Source organism: Lissotriton helveticus, chromosome 7, assembly GCF_964261635.1.
Source record: "Lissotriton helveticus chromosome 7, aLisHel1.1, whole genome shotgun sequence".
In the NCBI taxonomy this organism is placed as follows: domain Eukaryota; kingdom Metazoa; phylum Chordata; class Amphibia; order Caudata; family Salamandridae; genus Lissotriton; species Lissotriton helveticus.
In genome coordinates this window covers 474,514,638-474,538,020 of record NC_136068.1, presented here as the reverse complement: position 1 = coordinate 474,538,020, position 23,383 = coordinate 474,514,638, and the positions used below count along the sequence as shown (strand labels likewise).

General features: G+C 49.5%; 1 protein-coding gene across 1 annotated transcript in view; it reads right to left on the bottom strand.

Moving 5' to 3' along the window:
- SPN (sialophorin) overlaps positions 1–15,560 on the bottom strand; it is a 32,548-nt gene extending 16,988 nt beyond the window's left edge. Inside the window, exon 1 of the mRNA XM_078652443.1 lies at positions 15,404–15,560. The gene's annotated coding sequence lies outside the window, so the exon portion shown is untranslated. The remainder of the gene's footprint in view (positions 1–15,403) is intronic.
- Positions 15,561–23,383: the final 7,823 nt, after the last annotated feature.

Sequence of the window (23,383 nt, the reverse complement as noted above, 5' to 3'; positions counted from 1 at the left end):
ACCACCAAGGTGCAGTTATTGTGTTATTGGATGCAGAGCTTGGCAGTGTGGTAGATGAAGAGGTGCTAGAGGCAGACACACCGTTTATGGCCTTCTGTGTGCTGCAAGCTTTTGAGCTGCTTTTCAAGGCCCTTTCACGCATTTCTAATGATCATAGTCTACATTGCTGGTTACTGCACTGGGTCCAACCTGATATTTTGTTTAAAGTTTTTGGTCTTGAGCAGGCATGGTTGGTGAGAGAAATGGTGGGGACATTTCCTGGGATGGGCTTTGTTACTATCATCCCATATCTGAATGGTATCGTGAGATGTAAAGAAGTGGTTATACTGTGTAGCTGGTTGGGACCTACAGTAGTAGACTAGATTAGAGTCCTCTACTTGCTCAGCAGTAAGTGACAGGTCTCTTCAGTTATTCCATGCCTGTTCAGTTGGTATCAGCTGGTTTATTAGTTGATATATTACTCGGTGATTGATAAGACATGTTATATGATGATTAACTTGTAATTGGCTGCAGGCCGGTGAGTGTTATGGTAATAGCATTAGTGGGCGCCAGAAAGGGTACACATTAATTGACATTACCATATAATACAAAGACTAATCAGAGGTCAGCTGTTCTTAGTTTACCTGGATAGAGAGAGAAGTGTGCAGGTTGGGTCGTTCCATCTCCGTGGACTGTAAATTGTAGGTGCAGAATGTCAGTTACTTTCGTTCTACATTGGCAACCTCATCGGCATCAGCAATGGCATGGCTAATGAGACTTGAATGACCATTTGAATAATGCATTTCAGGACACATTACATCATGATAGATATCCTTCATGACATTGAAAACTGCTTGTTTGATGCAATGGATCACAGTTTACCAGTGTGTCCTACAAGCCTTAAATTGAGTCATTTAATCTTCTGATAGCAGTTATGGTGCTGCAAATGATGTCACAAGCAGAGGGAACAAGGCAGAGCACAAGTAATGTGCCCACATCTCTGTGTTTCCTTGTTTCAGAAGTGGCATGGTGGGCAAGAAAACGACGGACTGGGTAGTAGCCCTGCGTAATTACAAGTGACCGAGATTTATTCAACCATCTACCCATCACTTTTTTGTATTCCTCAGAAGAACTTTTAGCAGGTTCCTGGATAGGCAGCACCATCAGACAAGGTGCTCTCCCAATCTACATGGGCATACCAAGATGTAGGCCCCCACATTCAGGTATATCACTAAATGAGATCCACTATATCAGCTCACCCCACATGGGCTACTGTAAAATAATGATGTTAGGTTAGAAAATTAGGATTAGGGTATTTTTAGGTATCGGTTGGTGATAAAATTGAATTTAGGTTTAGACTAAAGCTTAAAGCTTAAAGCTAGACTTAGGTCAGGTTGATGTTTACTGTAAGCCCTAGGCTTTAGCCCTAGGCTTTAGGATTTAGGAAGGATTAGATCTAGGATGAGGATTGCTTTTAGGGTTAGGCCATGGTTTAGAGTTAGGCTTGGATTAAATTGAGACCTACAGTATGGCTCATTTTTATGGTTTTATGTAGGGATAGGTAGTGCTTAATTTGAACCAGTGGTTGCTGATCAGATCCCCAGCACTACTTTTTGGGACTGGCACTTTTGTTTCCTCATTGGACATTCACCAAGAGCAGCAAATGGAAAAACAAACAAAACGGAAAGACAGTGGAAGAGAACAACGGAAACACCATAAAAAAGAGAGAAAGCATGACCATGCAAGAGTGAGATTAAGGAGCAGGGTGTGTCTGACAGTGGACAGAAGAGACCTGGGGCAGATTCAGACTACACAGCCTTGGCCACAGGCTTCTGAGACAAGCTTTGTGCACACTTTATCTTTTTCAAATTCAGCACTGGGATTAGATTAGGGTGCAGTGGTAGGTTTAGGGTTTCTGTAAAGATAAGGATTAGCATTGGATTTAGGGTTAGATTTAAGATTAGACTAAGAGGTCGGGTTAGGTTTAGGCATAAGGTCAGAGGTGGGATTAGGCACAGTCCTAGGGTGAGCGAAGGTGTTATGGTATGATGGGTAGATATATAACTAAGATTTGGACATGTGTTATGGTTGAGGTAAACGTAGGTTAAGTAGTAGTTTTTGGGTCAGGGTCTAGTTCCGGTTGGTGTAGATCTACAAACCTAGTAGCTGTGTTGATATCCTGTACGTCAAATACACCCTTGGCCAAAGTACTTTTAGGTGATTAAGCGGTTTCTAAATAGTGGTAACTCAATGTAATAGTGTTCTGCATAGTGACATACAACCTCTCCTAACCTGTGCTTCAAAGCTAGGTCAACAGTTACCAATCCCTATCAAATCAATAGGCTGAGTGGTACCTCGGTTAACGCGCTTCACCCAGAGTTCAGTTCTTTTAGTGAGTCAATATGCTTTGAGGTCCAAGTCACTTTCAGAATCACCAACCATGCTACATTCAGGTTTGTCATCTGAAGATGGTGCTTGCCCTACTTAAACACAGTTAAGAACGCATGAAATGAGGATCAGAGGAAATGCGTGAGGACAGTGCGGGATTCTGGTCTCAGTAATAGCTACACATCTGTGTAATGTAGGCGGTGCAAGAACAATGTAGATTCTGCCACTCAGGATCTTTGTTTAAGGCCAAATGAGTGAAAATGATGACATTTTATGGGAACTTACTGTTGTGATGCAATATTTTATCATTTTCTCAGCGTTTCACAATTTAAACAGATATTTCGCCAGCATTGTTCACTTTCAGCAACAAATGTCCATTGAGAACAAAACACAAAAAATGACAGTGATAATGTTCTACAGTTTAAAACTTTTAGAAGGAAAAGTATCAGATTATCTTTTCTACGAAATGCAAAACACCTCACACTTTAATTTGAGAATCAATGGGGCGTTTCTCATCTCTTGAGCCAAAGTATCTCTCAATAAGCAAGCTTAAAGGGGCATATTATCAAGGGGGTTTATCTCCGCTTTTTTGGCTTTAAAAGCCAAGAAAGCGGAGATAAAATTATCTCCCTATTACATAGCTGTCGCTAACACCAGTTAGCGACAGCTAGTAGGAGATAGCGACCATCTTGGGCCCCACTTTGCATGTCAGAGAAATGTATCACTAATGACATGCAAAGTGGGCATGCCAAGATGTTAGCGACTGGAAACAGTCGTTAACATCGCTATCTCCTATTACCAACTTTTGGAGATATTCGCGCTAAGCGCGAATATCTCCAAAAGCTAACACCTGCCCTGAGCAGTTCTTAGCCATGTTATCCAATGAGAGGTGGATAACATGGCTAAGAGCATTAGCTCGGTAATGCATGAATATCGCTGACTTTTCAGCGATATTCATGCATTTCGGCCGATTTTTATCGCATTTACGATAAACCTTGGTAATACCAAGGTTTATCTGAGATAAAAACCGCCGCAGGTCGGCGATACATTTTTGTCTCTAACCAAGCAATAGCGATGATTATCGCTATTGCTTGGTAATATGCCCCAAAATCCCTAAGGCTGTGACAGCCTCAGACTAAATTTAATGACTGACTGCTTATTTGCTCCCAACTGTTCATACTGTGTCTGCTCGTGAGCTCCTCACACTGAATATGCCAACATCCTTACCCTGTGTGCCTGTGAGCTTCTCACACTGAGTATCCCAGACTCATCACCCTATGTGTCCGTGAGCTCCTCACACTGAGTATCACAAGCTCCTCACATTATGGTTGTCCCTGTGAGCTCCTCACACTGAGTATCCCAGACTCACCACACTGTCTGTGTGCCCGTGAGTTCCTCTCACTTAAAATCCCAAGCTCCTTACTCTATGTGCCCGTAAGCTCCTCACACCGAGTATCACACGATCCTCACATTATCTGTGTGCCTGTGAGCTTCTCACACTGAGTATCACATGCTCCTCACATTATCTGTGTGCCTGTGAGCTCCGCACACTGAATATTCCAAGCTCCTCACACTGTGTGCCTGTGAGCTCCACACACTGAGCATCGCAAGCTCCTCACACTTTGTCCATGAGATCCTCATACTGAGTATGCCATGCTCCTCACACTGTGTGCCAGTGAACTCCTCAGACTGAGTATCCCAGGATCCTCACACTGTGTGCTTGTGAGCTCCTCACACTGAGTATCACAAGCTCCTCATATTATCTGTGTGCCTGTGAGCTTCTCACACTGAGTATCACACACTCCTCACATTATCTGTGTGCCTGTGAGCTCCTCACACTGATTCACCCAAGCTTCTCACACTGTGTGCCTGTGAGCTCCTCACACTGAGTATCAAAAGCTCCTCACAATATCGGTGTGCCAGTGAGCTTCTTACACTGAGTATCAGACGCTCCTTATATTATCTGTTTGCCTGTGAGCTCCTCACACTGAGTATCACAAGCTCCTCAGATTATCGGTGTGCCTGTGAGCTTCTCACACTGAGTGTCACACACTCCTCACATTATCTGTGTGCCCGTGAGCTCCTCACACTGAGTATCACAAGCTCCTCACAATGTGTGCCTTTGAGCTCCTCACACTGAGTATCACAAGCTCCTCATATTATCTGTGTGACTGTGAGCTTCTCACACTGAGTATCACAAGCTCCTCACATTAACTGTGTCCTCTGAGCTTCTCACACTGAGTATCACACGCTCCTCACATTATCTGTGTGCCAATGAGCTCCTCACAGTGAGTATCACAAGCTCCTCACATTATCTGTGTGACTGCGAGCTCCTCACACTGATTAACCCAAGCTCACACTGTGTGCTTGTGAGCTCCTTACACTGAGCATCGCAAGCTCCTTTCACTTTGTCCATGAGACCCTCATACTGAGTATGCCATGCTCCTCACACTGTGTACCAGTGAACTCCTCAGACTGATTAACCCAAGCTTCTCACACTGTGTGCCTGTGAGCTCCTCACACTGAGTATCACAAGCTCCTCACATTATCTGTGTGCCTGTGAGCTCCTAACACTGAGTATCACAAGCTCCTCACATTATCTGTGTGCCTGTGAGCTCCTCACACTGAGTATCACAAGCTCCTCACATTATCTGTGTGCCTGTGAGCTCCTCACACTGAGTATCACAAGCTCCTCACATTATCTGTGTGCCTTTGAGCTCCTCACACTGAGTATCACAAGCTCCTCACATTATCTGTGTGCCTGTGAGCTCCTAACACTGAGTATCACAAGCTCCTCACAATGTGTGCCTTTGAGCTCCTCACACTGAGTATCACACGCTCCTCACATTATCTGTGTGCCAATGAGCTCCTCACACTGAGTATCACAAGCTCCTCACATTATCTGTGTGACTGCGAGCTCCTCACACTGATTAACCCAAGCTCACACTGTGTGCTTGTGAGCTCCTTACACTGAGCATCGCAAGCTCCTTTCACTTTGTCCATGAGACCCTCATACTGAGTATGCCATGCTCCTCACACTGTGTACCAGTGAACTCCTCAGACTGATTAACCCAAGCTTCTCACACTGTGTGCCTGTGAGCTCCTCACACTGAGTATCACAAGCTCCTCACATTATCTGTGTGCCTGTGAGCTCCTAACACTGAGTATCACAAGCTCCTCACATTATCTGTGTGCCTGTGAGCTCCTAACACTGAGTATCACAAGCTCCTCACATTATCTGTGTGCCTGTGAGCTCCTCACACTGAGTATCCCAGACTCATCACACTCTGTGCCCATAAGTTTCTCACTCTGAGTTTGCCCAGCTCATCACACCGAGTATCCCAAGGTCCTCATGCTGTCTGCGTGAATCCCAAGCTCTTCACAGTGTGCCCGCGAGCTCCTCACAATGTGGGTGCACCCAAATCTCCTCAGTCCTGCCATGCGCCCCTAGTTCCCAGACCACGCGTGCATGCCCACTGACCACTCTACCATGAGTACATGTGCCTCAAGCTTCTCACACTCGTGGCACCCTTTGCTCTCTGGGAATGTTGGGCGCCCGTGTTCCTCACACTGCTTATCCGTGTGTGCCGAGCCTTGGACACTCAGCACATGCCCCTAATGCCCTCACACTGTCTGTCCATGCACGTGTCCCGGGCTCTGCACTCTGTCTACTCATGTCCATGATACCAGTGCTTAAATTGTGAAGGAAAAAATTAAGAAATAAATGACGGTGCCCAAAGTTTTTTTCAGAAGCCAGCGACTGGCTATATCGAAGCTCAGGATGCCGAGTACCAAGACAGTGTAGTCTTGATTTCAGCCCATGCCTCTTTCACCTACCACCAGATACTCCCTGACCCTATATCTCACTTTTTTTCAGGCTCTTTTTCATCACTGCTTCTATCTTTGTCACTCTTTTTCCATCTTCTCTTCCTTCCTATTTCCCCCTGTTGTGTTTTTCTCTCTCTTTTTGTGGGTCAAAGCTTGTGGAGAAAAAATAAGGGCAAGTCCCAAAAAAGTAGTGCCAGTGGGCGCCACCTGCAACCACCGGATCACAGAAAACAGTGCCTAATAGCCTCACCCTGTCTGCCCATGTGTCTCGGGATCTACACACTATCTACTCCTGTCCCCGATACCCTCACACTGTCTGCCCATGTGTATTGGGCTCTACACACTATCTACTCCTGTCCCGATACCCTCACACTGTCTGCCCATTTGCCCCAGGCTGTGCACACTATATACTCCTGTCCCGATACCCTCACCCTGTCTGCCCATGTGTCCCGGCTCTACACACTATCTACTCCTGTCCCCGATACCCTCTCACTGTCTGCCCATGTGCCCCAGGCTCTGCACACTATCTACTCCTGTCCCCGATACCCTCACCCTGTCTGCCCATGTGTATCTACTCCTGTTCCCCATACCCTCGTCCTGTCTGCCCATGAGTATCTACTCCTGTCCCCCATACCCCCACACTGCCTGCTTATGTGTCCCGGGCTCTACACAATATCTACTCCTGTCACCGATACCCTCACCCTGTCTGTCCATGTGTCCCGGGCTCTACACACTATCTACTCCTGTCCCCGATACACTCACACTGTCTGCCCATGTGCCCCAGGCTCTGCACACTATCTATTCATGTCCCCGATACCCTCACAAGGATCTCAAACTGGCCACTCAATCTCTGGTACTGTCTGGACTGTGGGAACGCAATCCTAACAGGTATTCCTAAATAGCACTTGGCACTGATCAAAACAACATTACATGCGGCAGCCAGAATGATCACCGGCATCAAAAAATCTGATCACAACTCCCCGGCACTCAAAGAACTCAAATGGCTCCCAGTAGAAATGCGAAGTAACTTCAGAACGGCCTGCCTAACCCACAAAGCCCTCCATACCGGCAAACCCGAATACTTGGCAAAAAGACTCAAAAAAGCATGCCAAGCCAGGAATCTGAGAGGCTCTAACTCCCTCCTGCTCATCCTACCTAAAACTAGAAAGAAAAGAACAGCGGACTGCTCTTTCCCGGGAAACGCCCCCAAAATTTGTAACTCCATCCCCCCACACATCAGAACCATACTGTCCTTTGTGGAATTCAAAAGTCAACTCAAATCCCTGTTCTTCATCCGTTCCCTTGGATATGGATAACACGGAACAGACAGCAACCCTAGAACTATGCGACCGCATTGAATCTTGAAACCAAAAAAGTTCTGCATTACAATTATGCAGCTCTTACTCTGAAACTCTTTGACTGCTAAAACCTTTCATATGTCATGCTTCTGTTGATTATATGCTATTCTCTTACTGTAAAGTGCTTTGTTACCTTTGGGTCTTGACAGCGCTATAGAAAACTTCTTTAAAAAAAATACTCTTGTACCCGATACCCTCTTCCTATCTGCCCATGTGTATCTACTCCTGTCCCCAATACCCTCACACTGCCAGCCCATGTGTCCCAGGATCTACACAATATCTACTCCTGTCCCCGATACCCTCACACTGTCGGCCCATGTGTCCCGGGCTCTGCACATTATCTACTCCTGTCCCCTGTACGGTCACACTGTCTGCCCATGTGCCCCAGGCTCTGCATACTATCTACTCCTGTCCCCTATACCCTCACACTGCCTACCCATGTGTCCCAGGCTCTACGCAATATCTACTCCTGTCCCCGATAAACCTCACACTGCCTTCCCATGTGTCCTGGGCTATGCACAGTATCTACTGCTGTCCCCAGTACCGACACCCTGTCTGCCCATGTGCCCCAGCCTCCGCACACTATCTACTCCTGCCCCCAATACCCTCACACTGTCTGTCCATGTGTCCCAGGCTATGCACACTATCTGCTCCTGCCCCCAATACACTCACACTGTCTGCCCATGTGTCCCAGGCTCTGCACACTATCTACTCCTGTCCCGATACCCTCACACTGCCTGCCCATGTGTCCCGGGCTCTGCACACTATCTACTGCTGTCCCCAGTACCGACACCCTGTCTGCCCATGGGCCCCCGGCTCCGCACACTATCTACTCCTGTCCCTGGTACCATCACACTGTCTTGCCATGTGCCCCAGGTTCTGCACACTATCTACTCTTGCCCCAAAACCCTCACACTGTCTATCCATGTGTCCCAGGCTCTGCACACTATCTACTCCCTGCCCCCAATACCTTCACACTGTCTGCCCATGTGTCCCAGGCTCTGCACACTATCTACTCCTGCCCCGAATACCCTCACACTGTCTGCACATGTGTCCCAGGCTCTGCACACTATCTACTCCTGCCCCCAATACCCTCACACTGTCTGTCCATGTGTCCCAGGCTATGCACACTATCTGCTCCTGCCCCCAATACACTCACACAGTCTGCCCATGTGTCCCAGGCTCTGCACACTTTCTACTCCTGTCCCCAATACCCTCGCCCTGCCTGCCCATGTGTATCTACTCCTGTCCCCCATACCCTAACACTGCCTGCCCATGTGTCCCAGGCTCTACACAATATCTACTCCTGTCCCTGATGAACCTCACATTGTCTGCCCATGTGTCCCAGGCTCTGCACACTATCTACTCCTGTCTCCGATACCCTCACACTGTCTGCCCATGTGCCCCAGGCTCAGCACACTATCGACTCCTGTTGCCGATACCCTCACACTGTCTGCCCATGTGCCCCAGGCTCTGCACACTGTCTACTCCTGTCCCCGATACCCTCACACTGTCTGCCCATGTGCCCCAAGTTCAGCACACTATCTACTCCTGTCCCCAATACCCTCACAATGTCTGCCCAGTGCCCCAGGCTCTGCACACGATCTACTCCTGTCCCCGATACCCTCACCCTGTAGGCCCATGTGTATCTACTCCTGTCCCCCATACCCTCACACTGCTTGTCTAGGTGTCCCGGGCTCTACACAAATCTACTCCTGTCCCCGATACCCTCACCCTGTCTGCCCATGTGTCCCGGGCTCTAAACACTATCTAATCCTGTCCGCGATACCTTCACACTGTCTGCCCATGTGCCCCAGGCTCAGCACACTATCTACTCCTGTCCCCGAGACCCTCACACTGTCTGCCCATGTGCCCCAGGCTCTGCACACTATCTACTCCTGTCCCCGATACCCTCAACCTGTAGGCCCATGTGTATCTACTCCTGTCCCCCATACCCTTACACTGCCTGCCTAGGTGTCCCGGGCTCTACACAAATCTACTCCTGTCCCCGATACCTTCACACAGTCAGCCAATGTGTCCTAGGCTCTGCAGACTATCTACTCCTGTCCCGATACCCTCACACTGCCTGCCCATGTGTCCCGGGGTCTGCACGCTATCTACTCCTGTCCCCAGTACCGTCAGATTGTCTGCCCATGTGCCCCAGGCTCTGCACACTATCTACTCCTGTCCCTGGTACCGTCACACTGTCTGCCCATGTGCCCCAGGCTCTGCACACTATCTACTCCTGCCCCAAATCCCTCACACTGTCTGCCCATGTGCCCCAGGCTCTGCACACTATCTACTCCTGCCTCCAATACCCTCACACTGTCTGCCCATGTGTCCCAGGCTCTGCACACTATCTACTCCTGTTCCCCATACACTCACCCAGTCTGCCCATGTGTCCCAGGCTCTGCACACTATATACTCCTGTCCCCGATACCCTCACACTGCCTGCCCATGTGTCCCGGGCTCTACACAATATCTACTCCTGTCCCCGATACCCTCACACTGTCTGCCCATGTGCCCCAGGCTCTGCACACTATCTACTCCTGCCCCCAATACCCTCACACTGTCTGTCCATGTGTCCCAGGCTATGCACACTATCTGCTCCTGCCCTCAATACACTCACACTGTCTGCCCATGTGCCCCAGGCTCTGCACACTATCTACTCCTGTCCCCGATACCCTAACACTGTCTGCCCATGTGCCCCAAGTTCAGCACACTATCTACTCCTGTCCCTGATGAACCTCACATTGTCTGCCCATGTGTCCCAGGCTCAGCACACTATCGACTCCTGTCGCCGATACCCTCACACTGTCTGCCCATGTGCCCCAGGCTCAGCACACTATTGGCTCCTGTCGCCGATACCCTCACACTGTCTGCCCATGTGCCCCAGGCTCTGCACACTATCTACTCCTGTCCCCGATACCCTAACACTGTCTGCCCATGTGTCCCAAGTTCAGCACACTATCTACTCCTGTCCCCAATACCCTCACAATGTCTGCTCATGTGCCCCAGGCTCTGCACACTATCTACTCCTGTCCCTCACCCTGTAGGCCCATGTGTATCTACTCCTGTCCCCCATACCCTCACACTGCCTGTCTAGGTGTCCCGGGCTCTACACAAATCTACTCCTGTCCCCGATACCCTCACACTGTCTGCCCATGTGTATCTACTCCTGTCCCCCATACCCTCACACTGCCTGCCCATGTGTCCCGGGCTCTACACAATATCTACTCCTGTCTCCGATACCCTCACCCTGTCTGCCCATGTGTCCCGGGCTCTAAACACTATCTAATCCTGTCTGCGATACCTTCACACTGTCTGCCCATGTGCCCCAGGCTCAGCACACTATCTACTCCTGTCCCCGATACCCTCACACTGTCTGCCCATGTGCCCCAGGCTCTGCACACTATCTACTCCTGTCCCCGATACCCTCAACCTGTAGGCCCATGTGTATCTACTCCTGTCCCCCATACCCTTACACTGCCTGCCAAGGTGTCCCGGGCACTACACAAATCTACTCCTGTCCCCGATACCTTCACACTGTCTGCCAATGTGTCCTAGGCTCTGCACACTATCTAATCCTGTCCCGATACCCTCACACTGCCTGCCCATGTGTCCCGGGGTCTGCACACTATCTACTCCTGTCCCCAGTACCGTCACATTGTCTGCCCATGTGCCCCAGGCTCTGCACACTATCTACCCCTGTCCCTGGTACCGTCACACTATCTGCCTATGTGCCCCAGGCTCTGCACACTATCTACTCCTGCCCCAAATCCCTCACACTGTCTGCCCATGTGCCCCAGGCTCTGCACACTATCTACTCCTGCCTCCAATACCCTCACACTTTCTGCCCATGTGCCCCAGGCTCTGCACACTCTCTACTCCTGCCCTAAAATCCCTCACACTGTCTGCCCATGTGTCCCAGGCTCTGCACACTATCTACTCCTGCCCCCACTACCCTCACACTGTCTGCCCATGTGCCCCAGGCTCTGCACACTATCTACTCCTGCCCTCAATACCCTCACACTGTCTGCCCATGTGCCCCAGGCTCTGCACACTATCTACTCCTGTTCCCCATACACTCACCCAGTCTGCCCATGTGTCCCAGGCTCTGCACACTATATACTCCTGTCCCTGATACCCTCACCCTGTCTGCCCATGTGTCCCAGTTTCTGCACACTATCTACTCCTGTCCCCAGTACCCTCACCCTGTGTGCCCATGTGTATCTACTCCTGTCCCCGATACCCTCACCCTGTCCACCCATGTGTATCTAATCCTGTCCCCGATACCCTCACCCTGTCTGCCCATGTGTATCTACTCCTGTCCCCGATACCCTCACCCTGTCTGCCCATGTGTCCCGGGCTCTACACACTATCTACTCCTGTCCCAATACCCTCACACTGTCTGTCCATGTGCCCAAGCTCTGCACACTATTTACCACTGTCCCGATACCCTCACACTGTCTGTCCATGTGTCCCAGGCTCTGCACCCTACCTACTCATGTCCCGATAACCTAACACTGTCTGCCCATGTGTCCCAGGCTCTGTACAATATCTACTCCTGTCCCGATGCTTTCACACTGTCTGCCCATGTGTCCCAGGCTCTGCACACTATCTACTCCTGTCCCCGATACCCTCACACTGTCTGCCCATGTGTCCCGGCCTCTACACACTATCTACTCCTGTCCCAATACCCTCGCACTTTCTGTCCATGTGTCCCATGGTCTGCACACTATCTACTCCTGTCCTGATACCCTCACACTTTCTGCCCATGTGTATCTACTCCTGTCCCCGATAACCTAACCCTGTCTGCCCATGTGTAGCGGGATCTACAAACTATCTACTCCTGTCTAGATGCCCTCACACTGTCTGTCCATGTGTCCCAGGCTCTGCACACTATTTACTCCTGTCCCGATACCCTCACTCTGTCTGTCCATGTGTTCCAGGCTCTGCACCCTATCTACTCCTGTCCCGATACCCTCACACTGTCTACCCATGTGCCCCAGGCTCTGCACACTATCCACTCCTGTCCCCGATACCCTCACCCTATCTGTCCATGTGTCCTAGGCTCTGCACACTAGCTACTCCTGTCGCGATACCCTCACACTGTCTGCCCATGTGTCCCGGGCTCTGCACACTATCTACTCCTGTTGCGATACCCTCACACTGTCTGTCCATGTGTCCTAGGCTCTGCACACTATGTACTCCTGTTGCGATATCCTCGCACACTATGTACTCCTGTCACGATACCCTCACACTGTCTGCCCATGTGTCCTAAGCTCTGCACACTATCTACTCCTGTCCGATACCCTCACACTGTCTGTCCATGTGTCCTAGGCTCTGCACACTATCTACTCCTGCCTCCAATACCCTCACACTGTCTGCCCATGTGCCCCAGGCTCTGCACACTCTCTACTCCTGCCCTAAAATCCCTCACACTGTCTGCCCATGTGTCCCAGGCTCTGCACACTAACTACTCCTGCCCCCACTACCCTCACACTGTCTGCCCATGTGCCCCAGGCTCTGCACACTATCTACTCCTGCCCTCAATACCCTCACACTGTCTGCCCATGTGCCCCAGGCTCTGCACACTATCTACTCCTGTTCCCCATACACTCACCCAGTCTGCTCATGTGTCCCAGGCTCTGCACACTATATACTCCTGTCCCTGATACCCTCACACTGTGTGCCCATGTGTCCCAGTTTCTGCACACTATCTACTCCTGTCCCCAGTACCCTCACCCTGTGTTCCCATGTGTATCTACTCCTGTCCCCGATACCCTCACCCTGTCCGCCCATGTGTATCTACTCCTGTCCCCGATACCCTCACCCTGTCTGCCCATGTGTATCTACTCCTGTCCCCGATACCCTCACCCTGTCTGCCCATGTGTCCCGGGCTCTACACACTATCTACTCCTGTCCCAATACCCTCACACTGTCTGTCCATGTGCCCAAGCTCTGCACACTATTTACCACTGTCCCGATACCCTCACACTGTCTGTCCATGTGTCCCAGGCTCTGCACCCTACCTACTCATGTCCCGATAACCTAACACTGTCTTCCCATGTGTCCCAGGCTCTGTACAATATCTACTCCTGTCCCGATGCTTTCACACTGTCTGCCCATGTGTCCCAGGCTTTGCACACTATCTACTCCTGTCCCCGATACCCTCACACTGTCTGCCCATGTGTCCCGGCCTCTACACACTATCTACTCCTGTCCCAATACCCTCACACTTTCTGTCCATGTGTCCCATGGTCTGCACACTATCTACTCCTGTCCTGATACCCTCACACTTTCTGCCCATGTGTATCTACTCCTGTCCCCGATAACCTAACCCTGTCTGCCCATGTGTCGCGGGATCTACAAACTATCTACTCCTGTCTAGATGGCCTCACACTGTCTGTCCATGTGTCCCAGGCTCTGCACACTATTTACTCCTGTCCCGATACCCTCACTCTGTCTGTCCATGTGTTCCAGGCTCTGCACCCTATCTACTCCTGTCCCGATACCCTCACACTGTCTACCCATGTGCTCCAGGCTCTGCACACTATCCACTCCTGTCCCCGATACCCTCACCCTGTCTGTCCATGTGTCCTAGGCTCTGCACACTATCTACTCCTGTCGCGATACTCTCACACTGTCTGCCTATGTGTCCTAAGGTCTGCACACTATCTTCTCCTGTCGCGATACCCTCACACTGTCTGCCCATGTGTCCCGGGCTCTGCACACTATCTACTCCTGTTGCGATACCCTCACACTGTCTGTCCATGTGTCCTAGGCTTTGCACACTATGTACTCCTGTTGCGATACCCTCGCACACTATGTACTCCTGTCGCGATACCCTCACACTGTCTGCCCATGTGTCCTAAGCTCTGCACACTATCTACTCCTGTCCGATACCCTCACACTGTCTGTCCATGTGTCCTAGGCTCTGCACACTATCTACTCCTATCCCGATACCCTCACACTGTCTGCCCATATGTTCCAGGCTCTGCACACTATCTACTCCTGTCGCGATACCCTCACACTGTCTGTCCATGTGTCCTAGGCTCTGCACACTATCTACTCCTGTCCCGATACCCTCACACTGTCTGCCCATATGTTCCAGGCTCTGCACACTATCTACTCCTGTCGCAATACCCTCACACTGTCTGTCCATGTGTCCCAGGCTCTGCACACTATCTACTCCTGTCGCGATACCCTCACACTGTCTGCCCATGTATCCCGGGCTCTCCACACTATATACTCCTGTCCCCAGTACCCTCACACGGTCTGCCCATGTGCCCCAGGTCCTGCAAACTATTTACTCCTGTCCCCGATACCCTCACATGGTCTGCCCATGTGTCCCAGGCTCTGCACACTATCTACTCCTGTCGCGATACCCTCACCCAGTCTGCTCATGTGTCCCGGGCTCTGCACACTACATACTCCTGTCCCCAGTAACCTCACACGGTCTACCCATGTGCCCCAGACTCTGCACACTATTTACTCCTGTCCCCAATACCCTCACACAGTCTGCCCATCTGTCCCGGTTTCTCGCATTCACTTTCCCTTGACCCCTACTCACACCCCCTTCTCTTTCTTCAGCACTCTATTTCCTCATATTCCTCCCAATTTCTTTTTTTCTGTTCCTCAGCCTCTTCCACTTGCCTTCTCTATCAGGTTTTCTGTCGCTCCCTTACCTTCCCGTATTCGCGCATTTTTTAAATTCTTTAAGTCTCTTCCACCCCATCTCTCCCTTTCTTCCCCTCTTGTCTTGTCTCAGTCATTATTTCCTTCAACCCTGTCTCCCTTTGTCCACCTCCACCTGATCAGATTCCAGCCCCGCTCCTGGCACTCACCTCAGGTGTGAGTGCGCCCACCGTGGCCGTTGAGGGGCCGTCGGCACCCTTTCCTGCCCGTGTTGGTAGGCCCTCGACTCTGAGATGCTCGGTATAGAAGTCACCCCTGGTCTCGATTGTGGTTTCCTCAAATGTGCAATTCTACTTTACACCAAGCTGCAGTGAGAGCGTGCGCAGCTTACTTCCTGTCGGTTACTTAAGGGGAAAGCAAGACGAAGCACTTATAGGAAGTGACTAGCCAAGCTCAGATGTCGAGTGATAAACGTCAGCCCAGAAGCGTGGTTTGTAACGGCTTTCCTCCGGTAGGGGATAAACAGAGTTTTTAAGGGAACGTCTCAGCAGAACATCCAATCTATCACAGAATTGTCCCATCGAGCTAAAAACCTTCAGTTCTATAGCATTTCCAATTGATTACAAAACCTTTCAATATATCACACATCGGTGCAGGCATTTCTGATCTTCCAATCTGCCGTTTAATTCTGTAGTTAACCTCCATCCCACACTGTATTTCCAAGCACCCTAAACTGTCTTAGAACCACCAAATATATGGCGGACCATTCAGACTATCTAAAAATCTGTGGAAAATGTGCATCACTTTAAACTGATTATGAACATTTTTAACCTATCAATATAAAATGCTATTTATCTCAGTGCTTTTACATCAGTTTCTAGAATTGTCCAATTTATTGTCAAAAGATCGAATCTATTGCAGACTCGTACATCACATAACTTTATAATTCATTGCAGAACTTTATGTTCAACTGAATATCTTTCCAGTCTTTTGTACCATCTTTAATTTACCACAGAAGCTTCTCACCTATTCACAAGCGACATCCCAGTCTAGTGCAGAGCCCTGTAATAGATTTTTGAAATCCATAAGACCATGCAAATGAGTTACAGTCATCTTGTGATTCAGCCAGTGCAGTTTTTGGACCGGGGTGCAGTGGGACACTTGCATTTTGTGCAGTGGCAGCTGGCACGGATTGGGGTGGCGGTGCGAAGGGGGAGGGTGAAAGAAAAATAAACTTACCTCCTCGCCGTGTCTCTCCTCTGTTGTCTCTCCTCATCCGGCTGGAATTGGAAGTTCCCAGGCTCCCATAAGCCAATCACAATGCTGCAATGCAGCGCTGTGATTGTTCTGAGTGCCGTGGTGCGGTGCTCAGATGGGGAACTGGGAATACAGGCTGGATGGAGAATATGCATAGTGCCCATGACTGTTTGGCTGGCCCAAGATGGCTGTCCAAACTGTCTTGCGCATTTAGAGAGTGCCCGCCACTCCTCTCCCTGCTCTATGAACAGAGCAGCCCCGCCCGCAAAGCTGCAGCAGCAGGACTTTTTTTTATACTAACCAAGAGTTATTATAATTTTATTTCTCCCCCCGCTTTAGTTGAGGAGCCACCACTGATTTTGTGGTTAGGGATTTTGCCTGCTGCATTCCCATTTCTTCTTGCAGCTCAGTTTTTTTGCCTGAGCGGTGTATCTCCCAGACATCACAGTTCTATATTTCCCTGCTACAGTACCATTTGTTTACACTGCAAGGTGTTTTTAATGCAGCTGGTCACTTGGTCCTTTGGTCATGCAGGCAGCAAACTTGTTGCAGGTGTTGGATGTCTTGTAAGAGATGGAGAGTATGAGTTGGGTATCATCTGCATAGCAGAGGGCGTTAATGTCTTGGGTGCGGCTGATGCTAGCAAGACGGCTCATACAGGTGTTGAAGAAGGGCAGGCTTAGAGATGATCCTTACCCTATCCCACAGTTGAGTTTGGGGCATCCAGAGAGTAGGGGGCCAAGCTCACTGACTAAGTATGATCTAGTCAGGAAGAGAGAAATTCAGTGGAGAGTAGGTCCTTTGATTCCAATCTCGTGCAGGGGTCAAATGAGGATGGGGGGATTCCCTGTCAAATGCAACAGAGAGGCCCAGGAGGGTGAGAACAGTCATTTCTCCTCTATCCAGGATCATGCTAATACAATATGTGGCGGCCATGAGGGCTGTTTCCATGCTATGGTTAAGTCTGAAACCAGTTGGTGGTCATTGAAAAGGATGGTGAGGCATTTGTTGATCAGTTTCTCCAGTACTTTAGATGTGTAAGATAGTAGGGAGATGGGTCTGTAGTTGGCAAGCTTAAGGGGTCCGCACAGGGCTTCTTGAGTGGGGAGGCACTGTGTCAGGTTTACAGGTGTCTGGGCAGGTGGCTGATGAGAGGGATGTGTTCATGATTGGTGTGAGTGCTGTGCTGATGGGTTGAAGTCCTTTGATGAATGTGTGGATGGATCTTTGCCAGGGTCTGCCACTGCAGCTATGTTTTGAGGGTTAGAGAAACAAGGCCAAATTAGGTGCAGGGGTAAGAGCAAGGGAGACCCCAGGAAACTTGGTTAAGCAGGGGAACTCATGCTCAACCAGATATGGGTCTATGGCCAAGCCCTCCAGGATTCTGCCTATTTATCGAGAGATTAGTAGGCTGCTGGGATTTTACCTCAAAGTGCAGTTCTCCAGACAGGCATTCGTGCACAGAAGTGTCTTAAACAGTCCTTCCTAAATTTAGTACATTCTTGAAATGGCACCGGCAACTGTAATGGAATTTGGATGGAGTGGGGCACTATTTAGATGCATTTTAATTTCCAAGCCAACACAGAGTGAGCAAATGCAGTTAGACCACAAAGTTACTTTAAGAAATGAAAAGGAGATTGGAGGTGTTGCTGGCTCCAGACAGACCCCCCTAGGATTTTGCGATTTCGCGGTTTGCCGCGAAATCGGCACTTTTGTAAAAATGCCGCGATTTTTACAAAAGTGCCCGCGAAATCGGCACTTTTGTAAAAATGGCGGGATATTTACAAAAGTGCCCACGAAATCTAGACATCCAGACCCCTTTCAAGGGGGCCGGGCGGGTCTGCGGAGGGTTGGGGGTGGGGTGGGTGGAAAGAGCCATCTGGTCGATCTCAGGCCTCTGGAGGCAGTGGCATTGTATATTCAGAGGTCCGGGCACAACCTTGCACCGGTCATTTGAGAGGTTATTTGGTTTAGCGGTCACTCGGGGCTCCATATTAAGTGAAATCAGTCTTCAGTTTTTCCCTTGACGGATTTTACAACTCCTATGCCTCTGCAATTTGAAATTGAACAAAGGTTGCGATCTATATTAGCAGGTTTGATAAACGGCTCACCACTTATAATTGTGATCCCTGCACAAAGAGGCGTTTGACTAGAGGACTCAAATTAACGGGTTAGTTGTCATGTCATAAGGCCCACGATCCGCAAGCCCGTCTATGGTATAGGATGCAATATATAAAGGAGGGGTTTCTCCTGAAATAAAACTATCCGATTAATACGCTGACCGAGGCAGCAGCCCTGACCCGCTCTTATTCGCTCATATATTGTTTTCATCTCCTGGAAGTTTAACTAGAGAAGAAAACACGACCCACATAGCAGAATTAATGTCACCAGCAGGCCAGGCTGCGCTGCCCTTTGAATATTGGTGTATTACTCCATAGGGTGACCACAACAACAGGCCAGGGTGACCTTTGGCACATGGACAGAAAGAAACAAGCCTTGCAGCCTCCAACCCAGGCTTTCCTATTCGTTTTGAACAAACGCTTTTACAAACCAGGAGTCAGCAATATACATAGGATCAAAGGTTACAAACATATTTTTGGTATTTATTCTTAACACTGAAGTGCTACATAAATAATTCAACCGTGCCACAGAGGAAAGCACAGTTTAAATACTAATGGAATATAGTGCTATTACTAGCTAAGATTTAGCAATACATGTATAGGATTATAGGTCAAAATACAACACACACAGACCACAAACACACCAGGGACCAACCCACGCAGACCACAAACACACCAGGGACCAACACACACAGACCACAAACACACCAGGAACCAACACATACAGAGCACAAACACAAAAAACTAAGATATCTGTGTTTGTTTAGGAAAAAACGCCAAATAAAATGCAGCTAAATTGCCGCTAAATTTCCATATTTGTGCCACTAAATTTCCATTTTTGTGCCGCTAAATTTGCTAATCCATGCCGCTATATCCTGGGGGGTCTGTCCAAAGAAGGGTGAAAGCTCAGTGATTCAGATTTTCTTCATCCATATTGAACTAAACACCATTAAACACTAAGGGCCCGATTTAGAGTTTTGTGGGCAGGTTACTCCATCACAAATATTATAGATATACTATTTGTCTGATTGCAAGTACATGTATCCTATTACAGGACGCACAAATGAGGACCTGAAAGGCACAGGTGAGTATATGTTGGAGTTTAATGGTGTTTCATTGCGGAGGGGCGGGAAGGTGTCTAACCAGACCTTGAACTTTACACTATGCAGCAGCTGGCACTGGGTTTGGCACAAGTTTAGGAAAGATACAGTCAGGGCCACTGGAATTATGTGATTCTGCGGCCGCAGCGATTCTCACATAGTTATGGATTTGCTATATTTGCTACATAATCCATCATCTGCTGCATAATCTGCAGATTTTAACCAGAAAAAAATGTATCTCAAACAGATCAAAAGTTACAAAAAAGATGGCTACTCGGGATCCTCCGCTCTTAAATGCTAAGCTACCTGTTTTAGCTATAGGGGAGATGGACCGTGGATTCCCTCCTTGGTCGTCACCTACCCAGTCGGTCTTTAGACAGACTTCCTCTCGTCTCTACGGTTGTCTCTTCCCTTACCCTCGCGTTCTCACCTCACCTCACCTACCCCCCACTTCTTTTCTCTCTCCTTTCTCTCCTCTCATAATGTATTGCTGATTGTTTGATGTAACCAGTAATTGTTGATCTTTTTCTGGTATACTGTTAAACCACATTGTTGCACTTCCTTTCGTCCCTCCTGTCATCTCCTCCCGTATCCTCCTTCTATTTATGCCTCTCTTTCTCCCCTCTCTCATTGTATTGAGACTGAACTTTTCTGTCTAATACCAGATGGAGCTACCTAGTTTAGTTATATGTGAGATGGGCCGTGGATTCCCTCCTTGGTCTTCACCTACCCAGTCGGTCTTTAGACAGACTTCTCTTGGTCTCTCCGTACTGTCTTTTCCCTGATCTTCCCTTTCTCACCTCCCCTCCCCCCTCCACTACTTTTCTCTCTCCTTTCTCTCCTCTCCGAAGTGTATTGCCTATTTTTGGGGATTTATTGTGTAATTGTTGAACTTTTTCTGTTACATTGTTGATTCTCATGTAAAGCGCTCTGATACCTCCGGGTCTAGCCAGCGCTATATAGAACTCTTCAAATAAATAAAATAAATCAAATAAATAGTACTACAAAGGTGATCTTTTTTTTCCAGACAGTGTTACCAAGTATAAAATGACAAAATAATGAAGAAATACTATCACAAAATGTGCAGCAATATGCTGCATAATTTGGCTTTTTCTGCTGCATAATTTAGTTAACCCTGCCGCTGAATTTGGTCCTCCTCTGCCGCACAATTTTAGTGCACCTGGATATAGTACATCAGGAAATGCCCTAATTAAAGAGAGTCAGGACCGCCTGTCCACATCAGCTTCCTGAAACAATTTACCATTTTGGTGTTGTTAACTAACTAGGGTGAATATTTGGTTAGCAGCAATATTGTTCTCTTGGCTGATGGCCGCTGTGTGGTGCTAGTGCCGAAAAGGGGCTCTGCCCCAATGTACTATGACTGATTATGGTGCTGATCTTACTCTCTCAGAAGTTGAACATCACATTCTCTGTGCATTTCTTGCAAGAGAAGAAAGGATTTGATCGCTGATGCTCTGTCTCATTTCAAGTTGTAGACATTCAGCGAGCTTGGTCTAGAAAACAGAGATAAAAAGTATAGCATTCCTGTAAACTGAAAGCCATCCTGACCAGGAGGAAATGGCAGGCTTGGAGAGGCTAGAGTGTTGCCAAGTCTTTGCAAGGCCACTTTTCAACATTGCAAATTTTCATTGTGAATACACTCTGATCTTCTTTGTTGTCTTGGGAACGACCAAGGCAGCAGTCTCTGGAGGAATGGGGTAATCAAACAGTAGTAGATAAGGGGCTCCTGTTGGGGTGAAGTGGGTAGCAGGGATTTAGATCCATCCATACAAGTCTTCTCAGTAAGAGGAGGCGTGGGTGATGCTGGACACCAGTTTAAGGGCAGTGATGTGGCCTGGTATATTGGTCTGGGTCTGGATAGACCCCTTGAGGTGGCTGCTGATATTTATGTATGTGTTTATTTGTTCATTTTGCAGAGAGCTAGCTTGTCATAATGGCCTCTTCATAGCACTGGAGGTAGAGTTGATGGCAAGTTCTATTGTTGATCCATTCCTTTCTTGCCGTCTTTTGCAAACTTTGATTCCCCCTGGATGGTGTACCTGTTCCGATCAATTATGAAGGTGGCCCTGAGGGGGTGCAAGTTGGGTGGGTTTCAGTACGGTGCACACACTTTCCACCTGGTGACGAGGCAGTCTGCTGGTGTTTTTTGGATTTGAGGTGGATTTGCCACTGGAAAGGCCACACAACCATTAGCTTAAGGGCACCTCATAATAGTTCTGGCAGTGGGAACACCAGGGCATAATATTAAAACTATACCTGCACTTGGAGTTGTTGCAGCTACAACACTGCCTTTCAATCTTCATAAGCAGTGTCCTGCACCAGGGCCGCCGAGTCCATTTGCAGCCCATTTTTTAGGGGTGGCTGCCCACATTGTGTAGTTTAGTGACTAGGATTAGGCAGTGTGAAATGATTTACTTCTTGCCTCTGCTTGGTCGTGGGCACACAAGCTGAGCTAGTCTTGATGCTTGGAGGGGGCGCTGCTCATGGTCAGTCTAAAAATACTGCCTGCCAGACAGGCTGCTGGCATAATCGCTCAGCAGCACCATCTCTCTTAGAGAACCGGAGTACTCGTCATTGTAGTCAAACATCTGACAATTATTTTGGTGACCCATGTGGTGTAATCCAATGACAGCTGCCGTTGTTTAGAAATAAGTACCGGGAAACACCGACACAAATTAACAATAGGCACTCCCCTGCTAATCTCTAATTCTGAAAATTAGTAACTGTTGGACCCGGCCTCGTGGCGTGGTCCTACCCCTCCTGCATGGCGGGCCCCGGACGACATCGGCCCTCCATCCAGCCCGGGTCGGCCTCGGGCACACCTCTGCACGCCCTCCAAACCACCAGATCTGCCACCCGGCGGCCCACAACCACTGACACGACACCCTCGGGCCGCCCCAGCATTACCGGTCCGGTGCCCACCCCGGACCCTCATTCCAGGCCCAACGCCATCTTGGGCCCATCACGTCACAGACACGTGGTCCCAGACCAGCCGCGGCCACGGCCCCAGCGAGCCCGCCATTGAGGCACCAAGAGCCCTCCGGGTGGTAGAGTGGCCACTCAACCAGAGACAAGGAGAGGGGAGTTTCGATGGCTCCCCAACCATCCCCGGATGCCTGGTTTCGATCGCCCTCCGGCCTCCCTGGGCTCTGGCTCCACCCCCCTGCTGGGTGTCTGGACACCATCATCCCGGCCCCTCTGACCCCCAGGCGAGAGGGTCCGGACATCAAAGAACTCCAGACCTATATCTGGGCCAGCCCCGGAGTAGGACGGGAGTTGTATCCCGGAGTCGAGAAGCCCTGCTGACGCTGTCGCGGCTGACCCTGAGACGAACCCTCCTTGCTGTTCTACCTGGAACCTGCTGGCGCTGCCGCGGTCCATCTCTGCTGTAACCACTTGGAGCCTGCTGGCGCTGCCGCGGTCCATCTTTACTGTAACCATCTTGGAGCCTGCTGGCGCTGCCGCGGTCCACACTCTCTGAACCATCTGGGAACCTGCTGGCGCTGCCGCGGTCCACACTCGCTGAACCATCTGGGAACCTGCTGGCGCTGCCGCGGTCCACACTCGCTGAACCATCTTGGAACCTGCTGGCGCTGCCGCGGTCCACACTCGCTGAACCATCTTGGATCCTGCTGGCGCTGCCGCGGTCCACACTCGCTGAACCATCTTGGAACCTGCTGGCGCTGCCGCG